The following is an 18,411-nucleotide window of genomic DNA, read 5'->3' as shown; positions in this document are numbered from 1 at the left end:
GAGGGAGTAAGTTTCCAAAAAATCATTCAGGGTTTGCAAACATTGTTCCTTTTCTACATAGAGTACAAGAACATAGAGATTAAAGAGAGCAATGTTTATCTTACTTGGAAGGTGTCAGAGTTCGATGTAAATCCAGTGTTGCGTCTGAAAGGAGTTCTCAAGCTGGTATTTGTCAACCTCCCAGAGAGTGGCTAACCCTCCGCATGTACCTCTAGCACTTACTGCTTTTCCAGCTTTTTTTTTCCATTTTGTTTTGCTGAGTTCCAGAAGGGCTTCTCCTTCTATTTTAGTCTCTTGGAGCATGAGGATCTCGGGAAGTTCTGACTTTAATAGGCTCTTGACTGCTTCAGCTTTTGATGGGTTCCCCAATCCTCTGCAATTCCAAGAGACTAATCGCAGTATTTACTGGTAGGGTTTGGGGTAGCTCCTCCCTTGGGAGGCCTAGTTCTAGTATTTCTATCGATAGACATATCTATAGTGGCCCGACTGCCTTGCATTTTTTGTCTCTTTACTTCTTCTTCTCCGGCCTCTTTGTGAGATTTCCTCCCCACTCTTTTCAAGGGCCTCTCAATTGTTTCATCTTCTGAGGATCCCGATGTGTCAGGGGTCTTCTTTTTTGTCATATCTGCATAGGATGGGGAACTAGAGGCACCTTTAGGGGTTTGGACTAGTTCCTCTTGCCTTTTGTTTTCTTCCATGTTGTTTGCCTGCTGTTCATTCTCTTTATCTGCTGTATCTTGGGGTTCTTCTGGTGTGTTGAGAATATCAAAGGAATTGGTTGATATGCCTACTATTGGAGGGACTGAACTTCCTTCTGCTTGGGGTTTTAGAGGAACAACCCTCCCAATGGAGGCGGTTTTCCCTTTGTTCCTGTTGCTCTGCTTAGATGGTCCTGTTTTCTGGACCTGAGTCCATTGATCTCCCTTCTCTTTCTCAACTACCTCCTCTGATTTCTTTTTACAATGCTTGGCAAAGTGCCCGTAGCCATGGCAGTGTCTGCATTTAAATGGTATTTTCTCGTAATCTAGCACTTGTATGTGTGACCAGTCAGCCATCGTGAGTTTTATGGCTTCAGGGAGACCTTCCTCCAGGTCTATTTCTACACAAATTCTAGCACAAGATGATTGGTCTCTTCTTTTTGCTCGGTCGATGTATTTATCTAGCTTGTTGCCTATGGTTTCCAAGGATTTAGGGTTCCAGCAGTGGAGAGGAAGGTGGGGTAATCTCACCCAAACTAGAACGGTTGAGGGCACATCCTGGGTCGGGTCAAAGTCTGGAGTCCATTGATTCATATATAGTCCCTGAGGCCCCATGAAGTACGGGTCATTTCTGAATATTAGGTTTCTATCCTCTGTTGCTTCGAATACAAATACAAAGAAGCCTTTGCCAACGAAATGGCTTTTTATTCCTTCTTTGACTAGTGAACGCCAGTTCCTTTGAACCCAGGCTTCTACCGCTTTTGGTGAGGGCCATAAGCCTATGAACTAGTCGATGAGACCTCTTTCTGCTAGGTTTAGAGCCGCTTTGCAAGGCTCTTCAGTAGGCAGAGCAACTGTGGGGATAGTTGCCATTTTTTTCATGAACTTCTGTTGATTTTCGGATGCTGGCCTTTTATTGCAAGCTGCAACCAGATCCCAGAATGCGGCTAGCTCTGGTGGCAAGGTAGTTTCCTTTTCGCGACCCCTCCTGGGGCCATGGCTCTGGACCTTCGCTTAGTCTCGAGGTTGGCTTAGTCTATTTGCCTCTGGGCTTCCTCCTGTCTGCCGGAAGCTACACCAGGCTCCCGCTAGCTGGTTCCTCTCATGAAGGTTGTTCCTACTCCCGCTTCTGCTCAAAATCTTGTTAAATTTTAAACATGCTACAAATTGGTCCTTTTTCGATTGCTCAAACAACAAAAAAGGTGAGCAGGCTTCAACACCACTATAATTTTCACTGGACTCTGCACTTGGAGTTTCTTATCCATGGGACTCCATATTCACAACGAACTGGACCAAATTTTCAATGAAATAGCCATAGTAGGAAACAATTCATGTTGTAATCTATCATAATACAACTTGTTCATTGATTTCTTTCTAATAGAATTTGAAGTTCAATAATAGACTATATGTCGACGATGTTTATTTTCTATTGCACACCTAAAAGAACATTACTGAAATATGATCAATAACCATGTTGAAAACACGTGTAAAAGAAATGCTTTGATGATGGAAGCTCGAAGTGCATTCAATGATGTATAATGATGTGGAATTTTGACAGTGAGATGGAGTACATTCACTATGCATGCAATTTTAACTACCTTCTCTTATGAGTTACAAGATGATTAGATCATTTTTCTCCCCAAAATATTGTATCTAATTAATTTTATAATGCCATTCCCAGGTGTGAAGAGTGATACGTTATTGATGTGTAAATTAAATTTTTTTGCTACTTGTGGTTCCATGAGTAGTGATAATAGTGTTCCTAGTATAGAGATACCCATCAATCTTCTGATACTTTTCATTGTTGGACTGGATAGTTAGCTTTTATAATATAATGGTTAATTTTGATCTACACAGAACAAATGGAGTTTCATCAGAAAAATTAAACATAAGAAATGTTATCTGCTGCAAATCAGTTATGTTGTAACAATTTACTTAATTATGTGGAGAGTTTATGGATCTTAATATCACTGTGTTGCATGTAGTTAGTACTTATGATAATTATGTGTCTTTTACTGCTTCAAAGTAGGCAAGAGCATGCAGACTTATCTATATTTTTGGATAATTTGAGCATTTTCGATATTCATCATTCAAAGCTTGACAAAAAAATAGAATAGAAGAAAATGACACATCTCCTTAGCCATATTATATGCATGTATACCATGATTTATGGGAAGGATTATTGTCAGTTATTTGTAAATATTCTTATGAGAAGATTTTGTGTTTTTTGTGTATTCTTGTGTTATTTGTTCATGCTACATTAAAAATTGGTGGTTGAATGCAATTAAACTCTAAGAAGAGAAGATGTGGGGTGCTTTGCGGCAAAAAATTGGCTTGACAATTTTTTTTCTTCATTGGTATAATTGTCAGCCTTTTACTTATTTGGCTATTAAAGGGGCTTGGTTTTTTTCCTCTTTGTATGGATAGTTGGTGATGCATGATAATGCTCTAGACTTCCATTAATTAATCATTCTCGTTGTCATCTTTGTGCTGCTAAATCTATTGAGGAGATGATAATGTGAATTGACATCTCTTGTTAAGAATAGAAACTATACATGCTAGTGTGGTAATTCATAGTTTGTTTTGTTTGGTTAAACCTTATTAGTTTCTAATATAGTGTTGGATTGATGTTAAGAGATGGTCAAGTTTTGGAGAGGTTGGTGCCTATGGAATCCACACCTTTAAGAAATTTATCTACTGCTGCTAAAGAGGTAAATCAAATGTATGAAAAAAAACATTACAAGTTCCTTAGTCTTTTGGTAGTAAGTAGTACTTGGTGTGACCGTGAGTTTTTATATATCTTCACCGTGTGACCATTTTAACATATTTGTTGCAGATTCGGTTATTTTCTTCTTCATTTGAGCTTTCAAGGCCCTTGATCTGGTGAGACTATAATAAGAGTACCTCTACCACCACATTCCTTACATGAAATTGGTGCATGATTGCTTCCAATAATGCAAGTTGCTAGGGATGCAAAAACAGGTTGGATGGGCAAGAAACGAACCTCCGTTGCAGCAAGATAGATGAATCTACATCCAATATTAGTTAAGATTATTAGATAGAACTAAAAAATCAAACCTAGAAATCACATGCAATAAGTGCAATACTCTGTTATAATAACTAGAAAAGAGGGATTGCAACTTATGAAGCCTTTTCGGTGCTTGAAATATATGGTGTAACACTCACCGTTATCTCAAAACATTCTAATTGTCCTCACACCCAAAGACATTGTAAACAAACTCGCCCCTTGATAACCCTACACTTTTATTATCTATGCAGATCTCTTCAATAAGGACTGTGTTTGTATTCTCCTTGCAAAATACAAGACCCACATATAAATTCTTTAACAAACGAATATCCTCCTAATGCACACTAAAACCTGATAAAAATTTTAATAGTGTTGCACCATGATCCCAATTTGATACAATCCCTTTGACTCTTTTTAAATTTGCAGCAAATTGAATACTTTTCGACTCCATTGAATTGCCATCATACCTCACCCAATTTAACATAAAAAGTGACTCGTATTTCTTATTTCAAAAATCTCAAAGGTTGAATTCGATGGGTTTCCTCCCAACTTTATTAAGACCACATAAATTTCCATTTCTTGGAAGCAGACCTGGGATGGAATACTGCGCAATGTTCAACAAAAATTGCACAAATTGGCTCTAGCATATTTAAACTCCAACTTCCCCAATAGGGTACCTATTAAACAAAAATGAAAAAATGGAAATATCTTAGCTTCCTTCAATGTAAATACCGAACACTGAAGTACCATAAGGAGAGTCCTGACTCAGTATAAATAAGTTAATTTTATTATACATGTGTCATTTCATAATAATTTGATAAACTTATGTATTCAGTTATTCTACTCCAATCTGTAGAAAGGTCAAACCCAAAATAGTACATGCACAAAACAACTCGCCCTCCATTAAGGAGTTGATGCTTTCCATTGGCCCTGTGATGGACGCATGCGTTCCAAAGTTGGACCTATGCAGTTTGAACCAGTGAGTTCTATAATGTTTCTTGGAATTATATTATAATTATGTTTTGGCTACAAGCTAACGTGGGAGAGGAGATTGTTTCATAGCAGAAATTTCATTGAGAGTTTGGTCCAGTTCATTGTGAATATGGAGTCCCATGGATAAGGAACTGCAAGTGCAGAGTCCAGTGAAAACCATAGTGATATTAAAAATGAGAGAATGCACTAGTGGTTGCTTGTTAGCATGAAAATTATCGTTGTTGTGGTGGGCCATTCGGTGGGCTGCTTTTGAGTCGCCTTTATTTCGAGGAGGGTGGGCACGATCGATGGCTCAGATCGGGGTGAGCATAGCCGATGACTCCTTTCTCAATATAAAAACTCAAATTTTGATTGTATTTCATTGTCCAGATATTTGGCTTGATTATTTCCTTCCACATTCCTCCCACTCCTCCTATTGGCGTTCCTTTGCACCTCTCAGTGCAGTTTCTAGTAGCAATAATAATAATCATAATAATATTAATAAAAATAATAACAATAATCTATAAAAGAAAAAAAAATTAAGCATTATTTAAAAAAACAAAACAAAAAAAACAAAAAAAACAAAAAAACAAAAAGCAAAACAAAACAAAACAAAAACAAAACAAAACAAAACAAAAAAACAAAAACAAAAACAAAAACAAAAACAAAAAAACAAAAACAAAAACAAAAAACAAAAAAAAACAAAAAATAACAAAAACAAAAAATAACAAAACAAAACAAAGCAAAACAAAAACAAAAACAAATAAACAAACAAACAAAAATATTGTTTTAAAATAAAATAAAATAAAATAAAAAGCCTTAATGGGGGTAGATGATCGTGGTCATAGTAGGTAAGAGGGAGGGAATTACCCCCTCTTGTTCATTTATCCAAGGGACATGTGGTACTTTGATAACATGCACTACAAGAAGCGTAGAAGCTTCGAGACCCGGTACGATAGCTTTATTTGTGGGTTGGAGAGAGCATTTCTTGATGTTTGTGAGCTCAGTTATGGGCAGACGTGAGGGTGGTGGAGGTTGCAAAGACGCAGATTGTCAACCTCTGTGTGCTTCTTCAACTTTGTTGTTCTGCGATAACAAACCTCAAATGCTAGTGGGGGACCCCCTATGGTGTTGCTGGAGGTGGGACACATCAATCCTGAGATCCTAGCGAGACTAAACGTTGGGGTCTATTATGTCATTGGTTGGGCATGGTGTGGAAGCATCTTATCTTGAATTAGGCATCTAGTGGATGGTTTCTGAATCAAATTTCTATAGTAGACACTCGAGTAAGTCTTTTCAATCGCTCCTTTGGCATTCATTGCATTAATGCTTTCAATTAGTTGGGGGTAGAGCTTCTTAAATGTGTATTCATCTTATTGCATTTACTTTTGGTTGAGGGATGCTTGGGTTACCAAGGACTCAAGGTCCACTGCGGCCAAAATTGGGATTAATAGCTTATGTTTGGTTCTAGGGATTTTTATTGGTTAAGCGAGAGACGGTTTTGGAAATTACCAGCCCTCTATGAAAAAGCAGCAATAGAAGTTGAAGTGGCAGTAAATCCAAAGAGCATAGTGTCTTGTTCTGGGTGTTTCTTTGTTTTTATAATTTTTCTGTACGTGGGAATTCCCAGTTGACGATGGAAAATTTTCTCTTCGACCTAGGAGAGTTGGGTCTCTTGGCATCTCTCTCAAGCTTCTAGAACAATTTTTTTTCTTAGGGGAGTGTTGTGCCACTTTGGTTGGGGTTGTTGGTGCTAAGAAGATGACGATAGTCGACGATGGCTATTTAAAAGAAAAAGGTGACAACTCTTGCCAGGGGTGGCATTTCTCAAGCAAGGACAGGACTAGATACTGTTGGACCTGTACTGGCGGCCACCAAGGTTTGGAATAGTGGTCATATCTCCTTTCTGGTTGGACATTCAGGTTGGTTTGACCATGTACTGACAACGGGGTAGAGCATGGAGAGTGGTTGGGCCTAGAGGATAGAGAGCCAAGCACAGAGGCGAAGATGTGGAAATGGGGGGAGAAGGTGGAATGGAAGCACAGTTAGAGGAGGAGGTGCCCCACAAATGTGCCCCTTCTCCTAAACATGTTGACCTTCCTCCTGCCTTCGACTCCTCGAACTCTCAACTTTTGCATGCCATTCATCTCTTAGAGCAACTAGAACAACTCACCATGATGACTCTAATGAGGTCATAGGTTTACTAAATGATTACAATGTAATCAGTGGAACACGCAGGATTGTTTGGTGTCACTCCGATGGGGCCAGAGGAGAATGTTTGAGCATATCGAGCATTTAGGAGGGAGACTGGCTCACATCAAATTTCATGTCCATGGTGAACTCGGACCTCTAGATTCACCGGGTAATGAATTGGATTACTAGCTCCGACAAATCCTCCTGTACCTTAATGTATGTTGGTTGTATTTTCATCTTAGGGGTATTTTGGGCATTTTGGTCCTTTTGGCTTTGGATCCTTGGTACATTTTGGCACTCTGTAAATAGTTTTTGTACCTCTATTTTGGCCAACAAATCTGGTAGGGTGAGGCTAAACGAATAGTGAAAGTTGGGCAGCCATGTTGTAACTTTTCAATGAATTAATAGAAGTTTTTATATCGATATAATAATAATATTAAATGAAAAAAAAATATCTCGCTAAAAAAGATAATTAAAAAAAAAAGTATTGAATATTAAATTACCAAACAAATTAAAAAATTATTTTAATTTCTTTTTCAAATTTAAAAATAATAATAATAATAAAATTATTAAAAAATAAAAACAAAAATTGAGGGTCTGGGGATTGACACCCCACCCCGCTTTGGTGCGAAAGAGTCATAGGTAGGGCGGCTAGAGTCGTTGCTCTAGCTACCCTGCCTGCAACCCTTTGGTGCTAAGACGGGGCTAGTGGTTAAATTTAACAGATATTTACCCGTTTTTCACTTATTTAACCATCTTTTACTAGTATTTTTAAAATTTACATGTCAACATTGACACATAACTAATTTTTTTAAACATCAATTTGACATGTATATTTAAAATTTACCAATATCCATTTATATATAAATATGATATATTTTACTAAAAATATGGATTAGAAATTTTATACTATAAATTAGAAAGTTAACATATCTTTAAGATTATATATAACTTTGATTATTTCATAATACAACAAAGAGTTGTGATTTTTCAATAAGGCAAGAGGTAGTTTCATAAGATAACAAATAGTATTAATAATGGTTTTTCCATAATTAATAATAGAGAATTTTTATTTTCCATAACTAATTATGCGTTCAATCTTTCTGGTGTAAAATTGTATATCTGAATGTTCATCATTAGGTTCATCATTACTCAATAAAACCGAGTCATATTGGACTCAATTTTCGTATATTAATATGGTTATGCACAACACACTGACTTGATGCTAAATATGTAAGTTTTAATCTTTTGAGTTGGTTTAGATTTCTTTATTACAATTGTGTTTTGTTAAATTATTTTCATCATTTTTTAGGGATTAATATATTTTAATTAAAATAGATATTAATGAACTATATTTATTATGTGCAAGATGTACATGGTTATGCAAATACCAAGTTATTCAATGGGAGAGTTATAGCCAGAGGAGAGAGGAGAGGAAGAGCACTGTAATTGTGAGTTTTATTTTGAATTTATTTATTTCTAACAGTTATGTATATAAGGTTCATGGGGCTTTGGATTGATGGTGAATGGGTGCACTGTTAAGGCACTCCTTGCGATAGGTCACTAGTTCAAATCCCCCGTGGGTGCTTAGCTACCAAAAAAAAAACAGTTATGTATATAAGACTATCTAGCTATATGAGGTTGAAGTTTGATTCTAATTCACTTATTATTTCCATTTCCATCTAGAAACCACCCATCATTAAGCAGTGCATGCATAAGCCTGCTTCATCAATCCCCTCTACGAAACTATATAGGAAGAAATGCTACTTATTCACTTCATTTTAACCTTGATCGAGAGGGAGAAGAGTAATCAATCTGATTTAGTGGAAATTATGGTAATATGGGCATTCCCCTTTCCATTCTTTACTTCATCAAATACACCTAGGTTCTTTTTCCCTAGAACATTTACAGTAAAGAATTTATTTAAAAAAGAGTATTGGTATATGTGTGTGTGTATTGATCTATGCATGAAGTTGAGTTACACTTTTTGGCAAGTGAGAGCACATTGTGGGTTAAAAAAGTAGCTCGAGGAGCCTTTTTGTAAGACTATCTAGCTATATGAGGTTGAAGTTTGATTCTAATTCACTTATTATTTCCATTTCCATCTAGAAACCAACCATCATTAAGCAGTGCATGCATAAGCCTGCTTCATCAATCCCCTCTACAAAACTATATAGCAAGAAATGCTACTTATTCACTTCATTTTAACCTTGATCAAGAGGGAGAGGAGAGTAATCAATCTGATTTAGTGGAAATTATGGTAATATGGGCATTCCCCTTTCCATTCTTTACTTCATCAAATATACCTAGGTTCTTTTTCCCAAGAACATTTACAGTAAAGAATTTATTTAAAAAAGAGTATTGGTATATGTGTGTGTGTATTGGTCTATGCATGAAGTTGAGTTACACTTTTTGGCAAGTGAGAGCGCATTGTGGGTTAAAAAAGTAGCTCGAGGAGCCTTTTTAAACGCTCGATCAAGCATTAAAACAAATCCTCGATCAAACCCATTTTTTGAAATTTCCTAACAAAGTATTGATGAGTATAATGAATTTACAACTATCTTAAAAACTAATACAATAAATTAAAAATATATATATACTGTCAACAAAATATTATTAGCCATAATTATATAATATTTTTCATTATAATTATTATGTGACATTCTTAACCATGATTATTTAATTGACTCTAACCCATTATATTAATTTTGGTTAAAGGAAGACTATTGCACTAAAAAATAATATATTAAATTAAATTAACTTAAAACGTGGAAAGCTCACTTTGATTTTCCTTTATCTTTCTTTAAATATATCCTAAATATATGCATAATAGGAAGCCCTGCTTTTGAGTGGAGTTGTACATAGAAAATTCAAAGTCAAAGTTTTCATGCAAAGCAGTTTTGGACAAAGTTTTCAAGTGGTTTATGACTTGGTAGTTACACGTTTATATATTTATCATCCATATTAGTATGATTAACATATACATAATCGAAATGATTAACATATACATAATCATATCAATTAAATGTTCGAGACTTCGTGGTTTTTAACCATGTCGAGTTTTATCAAGCCTTTTTTTTTTTTGTGCTTGATCAAGTGGTTGAGGGCTTAAAAAATAGAGTTTTAGTTTTTTTTAGATTTCTTTGCAACATCTTTTTGTAGCGTAGCAAACTTATCTTTAGGTGGTGAAGTTGATCATGTTGGATTCGTGAAAAAAAAATTTATGGAACGCCATATGAGTTTAACATTTTTGAATTCATATGATATTTTTCATCTAATTTCTTTTATATGTTATGATTGAAATTTTTTTGGAGAGTTTCAAAGGGGATGAATGAAAAATCAATAACATAAAATATACAAAACGAAAAAATTTCAAAAAAATCCACCATCTTTATTTACAAGTCATCTTCAAAAGGATACTCTTAGTTTTTGAATTTATTTAAATAGTAGAAAAAATTCTTACGTCTGAAAAATGCAATTCAAATATTAATTTGCCAAATTTGAAAATTAATAAAAAAATTATAATTTTGCATAGAAAAACTAAAGTTTTAATATACACAACTTAGTTTTGTGTGTAGATCATGTTTATATATATATATATATATATATATATACATGTCTAAGCACCCATACTTGTTAAGATGTGCAAAAAATTGCAAGGACAAGTATTTCATTTAATGGAAAATTGACAGATTATATGACAATATTTTTTTTGCAAAAAATATCATTAACACAACAACATAATTCTTCACAAATTGTCTTTTTACTCATAATCTAAATTCACAATTAAAGATTCGATAAAAAAAATAAAAAATTGAAGCTCAAAAGTGTAACACTCAGGGGTGCCCATCAAATTTATAGCGACTTGATCCCCCATGCCCAAAAAAAGAAATCCAATGTTTTTTTAATGTTTTTTAATAATATTTGTTTTTTTGTAATAATTTAATAATTATAATAATGTTTTAAAAAAATTGTAATGGTTTTTATTTATTTCTTTAATGTTTTTTTAATGTTTTTTAAAACTTTTGTAATACTTTTTTTTTCATTTTAGTCCATGGGGCCTTAGATAGAAGGTGAGTGCGTCTTTGTTAAGGCACTTTTTGATGTGAAGTCACCGGTTCAATTCCCCTCCCCGATCGGGGTGATATATTGGACATGATGAAGATGTAGTCCTACTAAGCTTACAAAAAAAATACTCTTTATTTTTATTTTTATTTTTATTTTATTTGTTTTATTTTTCTTTTTTTTAATTATATTTAGTTTTTTCCCTCATTTGTTTTGTATGTTTTTTTTTCAATTTATTTAATTTTTAATTTTATTTTAACTTTTTAATAATAGTTGTTTTATATTTTTTTCAATTTTTTAAAGGCTTAGTTTTAATTATTATTACTATTTATAAAGGTGTAGTCTTTAAGTGCGACTTTTTGGAAAGTTTTCTAGTTTATTTTCCGATCTAATTTGTCTAGAATTTGACAGGGATTCATTAAAATCACAAGTTTGACAGGTGAACTCTTCACAATCAAAGTGCCCTAGGGGTTTTTAAGGGTGTTGAATCCATATATGTAGTCAAAAAAAACTACTTTAAACAACACAAATCAAGATTTGGCCACACATTTTTTTGTTGGATTCCATTCAGAAATCCACGAGAAACTCTAAAAAGTCGCACGTAAAGATTGCGCCTTTAAAAAAAATAGTTTTTCCTTCTTCTTTTTTCTTAATCCATTTAAAAAATAATTAAATAAATTTTGATTTTAACGGATTTATAATGTTTTAATTTAATATTTTTGTTTTTTTCTAATTTTTGTTTTAAATGTTTTTTATTTTTTTAATTAATTTTTTTTTAATTGTATTTTATACCATCTATTTTTATTTTTTATTTTTTTGTAAGTTTGGTAGGACTACACCTTCATCATGTCTAACTTCTCAACTCGATAGGGGGGATAGCACAAGATTCCCAGTTCGGTGAGACTTCATTTCCACGGCCATTGCAAATTGAACTACCCCAAGTAGAATTTATACAATTTATTTTCATTTTGTTATTTTGATTTTTTTTTTGTTAAAGTTATTTTTTTTAATGGAAATTTTATGTGAATCATTTTTTGTCAAGGTGATTCATGGACAGTGAGTGGTCGCTACATCCATGGGAAAATCCAGATAGATCAACCCGAAGGGATCTACCCGTCGTCCAAACTAGCAAGTCCTAACCCCAAGGGCGTTGAGGAGATTTGACCCCGTGACCTCTCTATAGGAAAGGCACTTAGCAACAGGGACTCAACCAACTGAGTTGTCCCTTGGGGCTAATTTTATGTGAATCACTATTTTTGGAAAAAAAACAAAAACAAAACAAAACAAAAAAACAAAACAACTTCAAATGTCATCATCTTTGGACATAAAATTCATGAAACGTTCCTAAAATTTGTTGTTTTTTTACCTTTTATGTTTTTATTTTTCCTATAAAAAAATTTATTTGACATGTCATTTTTAACTAAAAAGTCCCAAAATGTGTTTTTTTTTTTTGTCAAGAATTTAAAATTATTTTTTAGTGACAGTGATTTTATGTGTATTGAAGTATTATATATATATATATATATATATATATATATATATATATATATAATTTCAAAATATTAATTTTATTTAATATATATATATATATATATATATATATATATCTCGAACTTTGCAAAAAAATTGAAAATTTCATCACAAGGAAACATTACAAAGAAAAACAAAAAACTCAAACTTGAAAATCCTTAGAAAAATGTTTAAACAAATAACATATATATATACTTGAGACATAAAACTATTTAAAGTATAAAAAATAAGCTCCCAACAAAAACATTGATGTTGCATCAACTTTTTTCAAATCACATGAAAAACACTAACATTTAAAAAACAATCATACTTAATACATCAAAAAATTTAAAGTGCCAAAAATAAAATCCCAAAAAAAATGGTTAATGTTGCATCAACGCTTTTTGAATTAGCATGAAAATCACTCACATTAAAAAACATGTCCATTTTTAATACATAAGAAAAGAAGAAAGTAATATTGTATCAACATTTTTCAAAATCGACATAAAAATCATGATTTTTTTGCATCATATAATTCTCATTAGTTCTCGTTAAATTAGTAACTTTATTGAATCCTTTTGAAAAATTAATATTAATATCATTGTGCTTGTGGCAAGGTTCACTGTTAGTATTATTGAATCTATTTGGCATACCAACTATGGTTTTTTTGAAAAGAGTGATCGATACTCATTATCAAATATCGTAACCTGCCTAGTGCACATGTTAGGGTTATGCATCAATGCTATTGAGTTGAGCACACCTAATAGAATTTTTATTAAAATTTATTGATATTTTGTATAAAAAAAAACTAACACAATTTGGTGCATGTGTTGGGGTTACACAATGGTGCCATTAAATCTATTTGGTACATCATCATTAATTGTTTTGAAACAAATAATAGTACTAGCATGATATGGTTATGCATGGTGTTCTTGAATTTATTTGGTTCATCCATGAAGATTTTTTTAAATAATGGTTGATATTTTTTATAAAATATGTTAACCTACCCTAATGCATGATATGGCTATGCACTAACACACTTTAATATATATTGTGCACTAATAAGAATTATTGAAAAAATAACCTTTGAGTTGTTTTTAAATGTGGAGAGTAGGTTAAGTTCTTACTTTAACTTTTTTATTTTAAATTATTTGAGAGTTAGTTAATTGATGTTTGTAGTAATTTTCTTTAAGTAAAAGCATCTTGATAGTAGTGGATAGTTATTTAATATAAAATGGTCTTTTTTATTATATAAACTTTATTAGCTAGTTTGGTACTCATTAAATGATGGGATTACAAGTAATTAAGGTTTTGTTATTAAGAATCCATTTAAAGAGCTAGGAAGCCATGTAATGTTAAGTGGGTTATTATTGAATTTGCAACTTTATTTAGTGAAAGTTCATCCCACCTTAGAGGCAAGTGAACATTGCTTATTTTCTTATGATTATCATTATACAAGCGTATATTTCACATATTTCATATGTAGTGCCTTGCTCTAGCTAACCTGTGATAGACATTATTTTAACTCTAAGACAACATAATATCATATACATAATTCTTTGAGGACATTAGAGTTTCATGATCTAATTGTTATTATTATTATTATCATCTGTGATGATGGCTAGTGATGAACTTATCTCGAAATCAGTTTGCACTATGTTGATGGTTATGGTGTATATGGTTAATGACGATTTCAGTGATGTTCTGTCATGTTTATATATTTTGATCATTACCTTTTGGATTAGATGTTACTAACATTTGTTTGAGTGTGGTAGTAGACTACGATGGAACACTTGTGTGTGGCAAATGCAACTCTAGTTTGAGTCATTTGAGCATTGTTGAAGCTAGAATTTAATTCGTAAATAATATATTGTAGTGCTTATTGATGATATGTTAGTGTTTAGAACATAGGTTAGGTGCTTCATCAAACTACTCACACATGGGTGATGGGGTTGTACGAAGAAAATTGGACTCTCATGGGAGGGGTGGGACAACACCACAGATTCCACCCTCTAGCACTCCCACCATGACTCGGGTCAGAAGGTGTTGGGACACATTCACCTTGAAGTTCACGGTGTCATGAATATTGGACCACGAATTTGATCACTCACAAGGCATTACTCAGAGGCACATGTCAGGTGGAATCCTTGATCCTTAGCACTATTAGTCTCACAATAAAGGATGACCTTGGATTTAACAGTGGCCTCCATCGTTGTGCCCATGTTCCTCTCTTTAGTCATAGATGTCTGAAGGGAAAGCTATGTGGCACGCTTGAAACTTCATGAGGAAGTTCTTGAAGGGGAAAACCGACTTGGTACCCTTGGCATTGTGAAATAATAAGGTAATTTATGGTCAATGTTCATCAATTAAAAAAATAAACTAAATAAAATCAATAAAAAGGGATAGTTGAGTTGAATCTTAATTGGAAAGTAAAGTTTGGGGACAGGAAACAAAGGTGTAGATATAAAGCTAAACTTAAAGATATAAATGCAATATTCCTTTCAATTGTCCTAGCACTTAGGAAAACTCGGGAGTAAAATAACCGCTTGGAACATCTTAAATATCCTAAAACATAGGGAGGAATGGGCTCTAAATGAGAAAAATAAGGGCAATGAATGGTTGATAAATACTCATAATAACAAGGGGGGTGTGTATGAAATTAGAAAGAACTAATTTAAAAATGGAGAAAATTAATTTCATGAGAGAAACTCTATGTGATTGAAGCACAAATTAAAAATCTTCAACTCAGATTTAACTTGAGAAGAAGTAGGGGGTAGTTGGCAACAAGAATCGGATACCTACCTAATGACTCTAGTTGATGACACACATAACCACAAAAATAGGGAATCTAAATTGTGATAAAAAATAAAAATAAAAAACTAAGAGAAGAAATAGTGAAACATGTTTGGGGGAGGGAAATTAGCTCTTTTAAAAGAAAAAAGAAAGATAATTTCACTAAAGCCTTGATAAAATTCTAACACTTGAATGAGTGAAAATCAAAATTTTGAATTAAATAAAATACTTATTTTTGCATGAGGATCCAAGTGGCACTACTAAAACCTTCTATAAAAGGAAGAACATGTTATGAGAAGCTCATTTTTTGCACCCTATTGTTGGATGAATGCCCTAATGATACTTTGTTTTTGGAGTCACTACTAAGACATTTGTTGTGATTTTGGTGTGAGTGAGAACCTTTTAAGATGAGAGCTCACCTTCACTTTGCTATTTACCCATCTCCCATACAACCCCATTGTAGCTCAAGGGTCCGCGAGAAGGAGAGCACCCAAGGAGTAGGCAAGAAGGTTCACTGATGAGTTAGTAGTGTTTGGATAAGCATAGGAACTCAAGTTGCAAGAAAACCCAGTATCTAGATTGCTACAACAAATATTGGTGTCGTCATCCTATAGTGATTTGTATTTCTCGTTGATTTGGGGTAGCATCGGATGTGCTCTAGCCACGAAAATTGGTGGAGAGGCTAAAGCACATGAGATCTCCAATACCTAGAAATGGTTTGGGCAAAATCTAAGCAATCTGGGAGATATTAAAATAATTAATATTTTTAATGGAGTCCCTAAGTCTAAACTTAGGGAAAATAAAATATTAATGTGAATTAATATAAAACTGAGTTAGAATGGTCCAAAAGTCATGGATCAAGCCAGATCTAATATTAGACGTTGATTAAGGAATTAATCTCGGCCGTTGAATTGTCAATGAGAAAAGTATAAGCGGAGGGTTGAGGGTCACTTGGAGAACACACCAAGTTGATCAAGAATTCGATTTTCTGGGGCAGTGCTTGCTGAGGAAATCAAAGGAGTGATCAGAGTTGTAGCTGAGGGGCAGTGAATTCAGTAGCAGAGAGGCATAGATAGTACCGGGAGCATCAACGCAAAAGCAGGGAGAGGGTTGACGCAGAGCCAGCTAGAGGCCACACATAAGCAGCCAGAGGCTACGCAAAGGCAGCGAGGAGCAGCGCAGAGCTTGAGGAGGGCCAGGGTGTGAAATGCAGAGGCTCCAGAGGTTGACGCAAATCCCAGAGAGGCTGACGCTAGGCCAAAGAGGTTGTCGCAGACCCTAGAGGCTGACACTCAGAAATTTCGTGGGGCAGATTGGGGCTGATATCTGTCTCCGAATGAGAGGTACTACTGCCGAGGGCTTTCTCTATTGGGTGAGCCATTTCTGGCACCCAGATTGTATTCTAAAAATGCTTAATAATAAAACCCTCAGATAGCTACACCAGTTTTCCCGCATTGGGTTTTTCTGGGGACATTAGTCCAAAAATAACGATGTCACTTGTGTGCTTGTTTTTTCCTTCAATTGATGATCTGTATGTGTTGAGACTGTACTTGTATTTATTTTCAATATTTACATGGTAAATAACTTGTTAATTAACAGAACAAGTAGGAAGAAATAAATCAGAAAGTACAGGAAGGATTTCTAACAGTTAGACTTAGAAATTCCAACATGGTATCAGAGCGTGGTTGCAAATCACAGGATAACTGAGGGCATCAGCCGAGTAGAGCAGCAGCAACAGAAATAGTTGTCCCGAGTGACAGAAGTTGTTCCTAGTAGAAAAAAGCAAGGAAGGGGTGATGCAGTGCCTGTGTCATCAATTCAAGTCGGGAAGAGGATCAGTGCAGTGGCAGAGAGGAGTAGACTTGACCTACGCAGTGCCCGGTCATCTTTCTCAATGAGGAAGGATTGACGCCCGTGGCTAGGAGGTGCGGATTTTGCTGGTGTCGGGATTGCGCAGAGCCTAGAGGCTCTAACCTTCAGTTTGTTGGGGCATAGGAGGTTGTGGGTAAGTTGCGGAGTGAAGTTGGTGGGGTACTATGGTCAAAACAATACCTAACAGGGCAAGACCAAGGAGGAGGAGTTGCTGCCAAGGATTTCTAGCCAAGAAATATGGATCAGTGGTGCAGTTGCACTAACGATTGGAGTGGTGGCATCTTGGCATTGGATGAGGGGTTTCTAGGAGGGAAATCGAGACTCAGAGGGAGTCACACTGAGAAATTCCGGGAGGGAAGTAGAGAGACTCGGAAGAATCGAAAGAGGAGGAGCGAAATGGCAGTGAATGGGGTAAGAGATCGGGACAGACTGGACGGAGCCTCAAACTTCGTAGTTTGGAAGGTCAGGTTCTTGTCCTTTATAGACAGGAATCGTCTCAAGCACTTCGCCTTGAACATGATAGTTATCCCAGTTGACCCGACTGAGAACGAAAAGTACGAGGAGGCAATGGCGAGGGCCAAGAGCATCATCCTTGACGGGGTCAAGGACCATGTAGCACCACATATTGCCGAAAAGGACACGAAAAATGTGATGTGGGAGGCCCTGACGAAATTGTATCAGCATACTTCCATGCAGAAGAAGATGCTACTAGAAAATCAGTTGCATCATACCAGATGAAGAAGGGAGAATAGATATACACCTTCCTTGGTCAATTGAAGGAGATTTGGGATCAGCTAACTTCCATAGGGGCCACGCCAGATGGGGAAATGTTGGTGAGGACCGCATTGAACATAGTCTTAGACGATTGGAAGGTATTTGTCCAGAGCATACTAGGTAGGTCGACCCTTCTAGATTGGAAGGAACTGTGGGCGGCTTTTTGTAAAAAAGAGATCAGAAGGCTAACCAAGGCAGGAAGCAGCGACAAGGGGGTTATAATCAAGAAGGAAGAGGAGGATGCTACCCTAGCATCTAAGGGAAAGCAAGAGAAACATAATAAGAAGGACCTCTCCAAGGCCAAATTCTTCCACTGTGGGGAACTGGGTCACTATGCGAGCTAATGTTCGAGGAAGAAGAGCAAGGGAGAGGCTTTTGAGAACAAGGCTACGCCAGCAAGGGCGGAAAAATAAGTGGATACAGATGATGATTGTGCCATGAGTGATCATACACCACTTAAGAGGAAGTTGGGAGACATAGAGCTATATTCAGACAAACTACAAGCGA

This window comes from Pinus tabuliformis, chromosome 4_1 (assembly GCF_031772625.1).
Source record: "Pinus tabuliformis cultivar Carrire ecotype Pingquan chromosome 4_1, CPIR1, whole genome shotgun sequence".
NCBI classification, from domain to species: Eukaryota; Viridiplantae; Streptophyta; class Pinopsida; order Pinales; family Pinaceae; genus Pinus; species Pinus tabuliformis.
The sequence above is the reverse complement of the archived record's forward strand: the minus strand, read 5'-3'. Positions refer to the sequence as shown.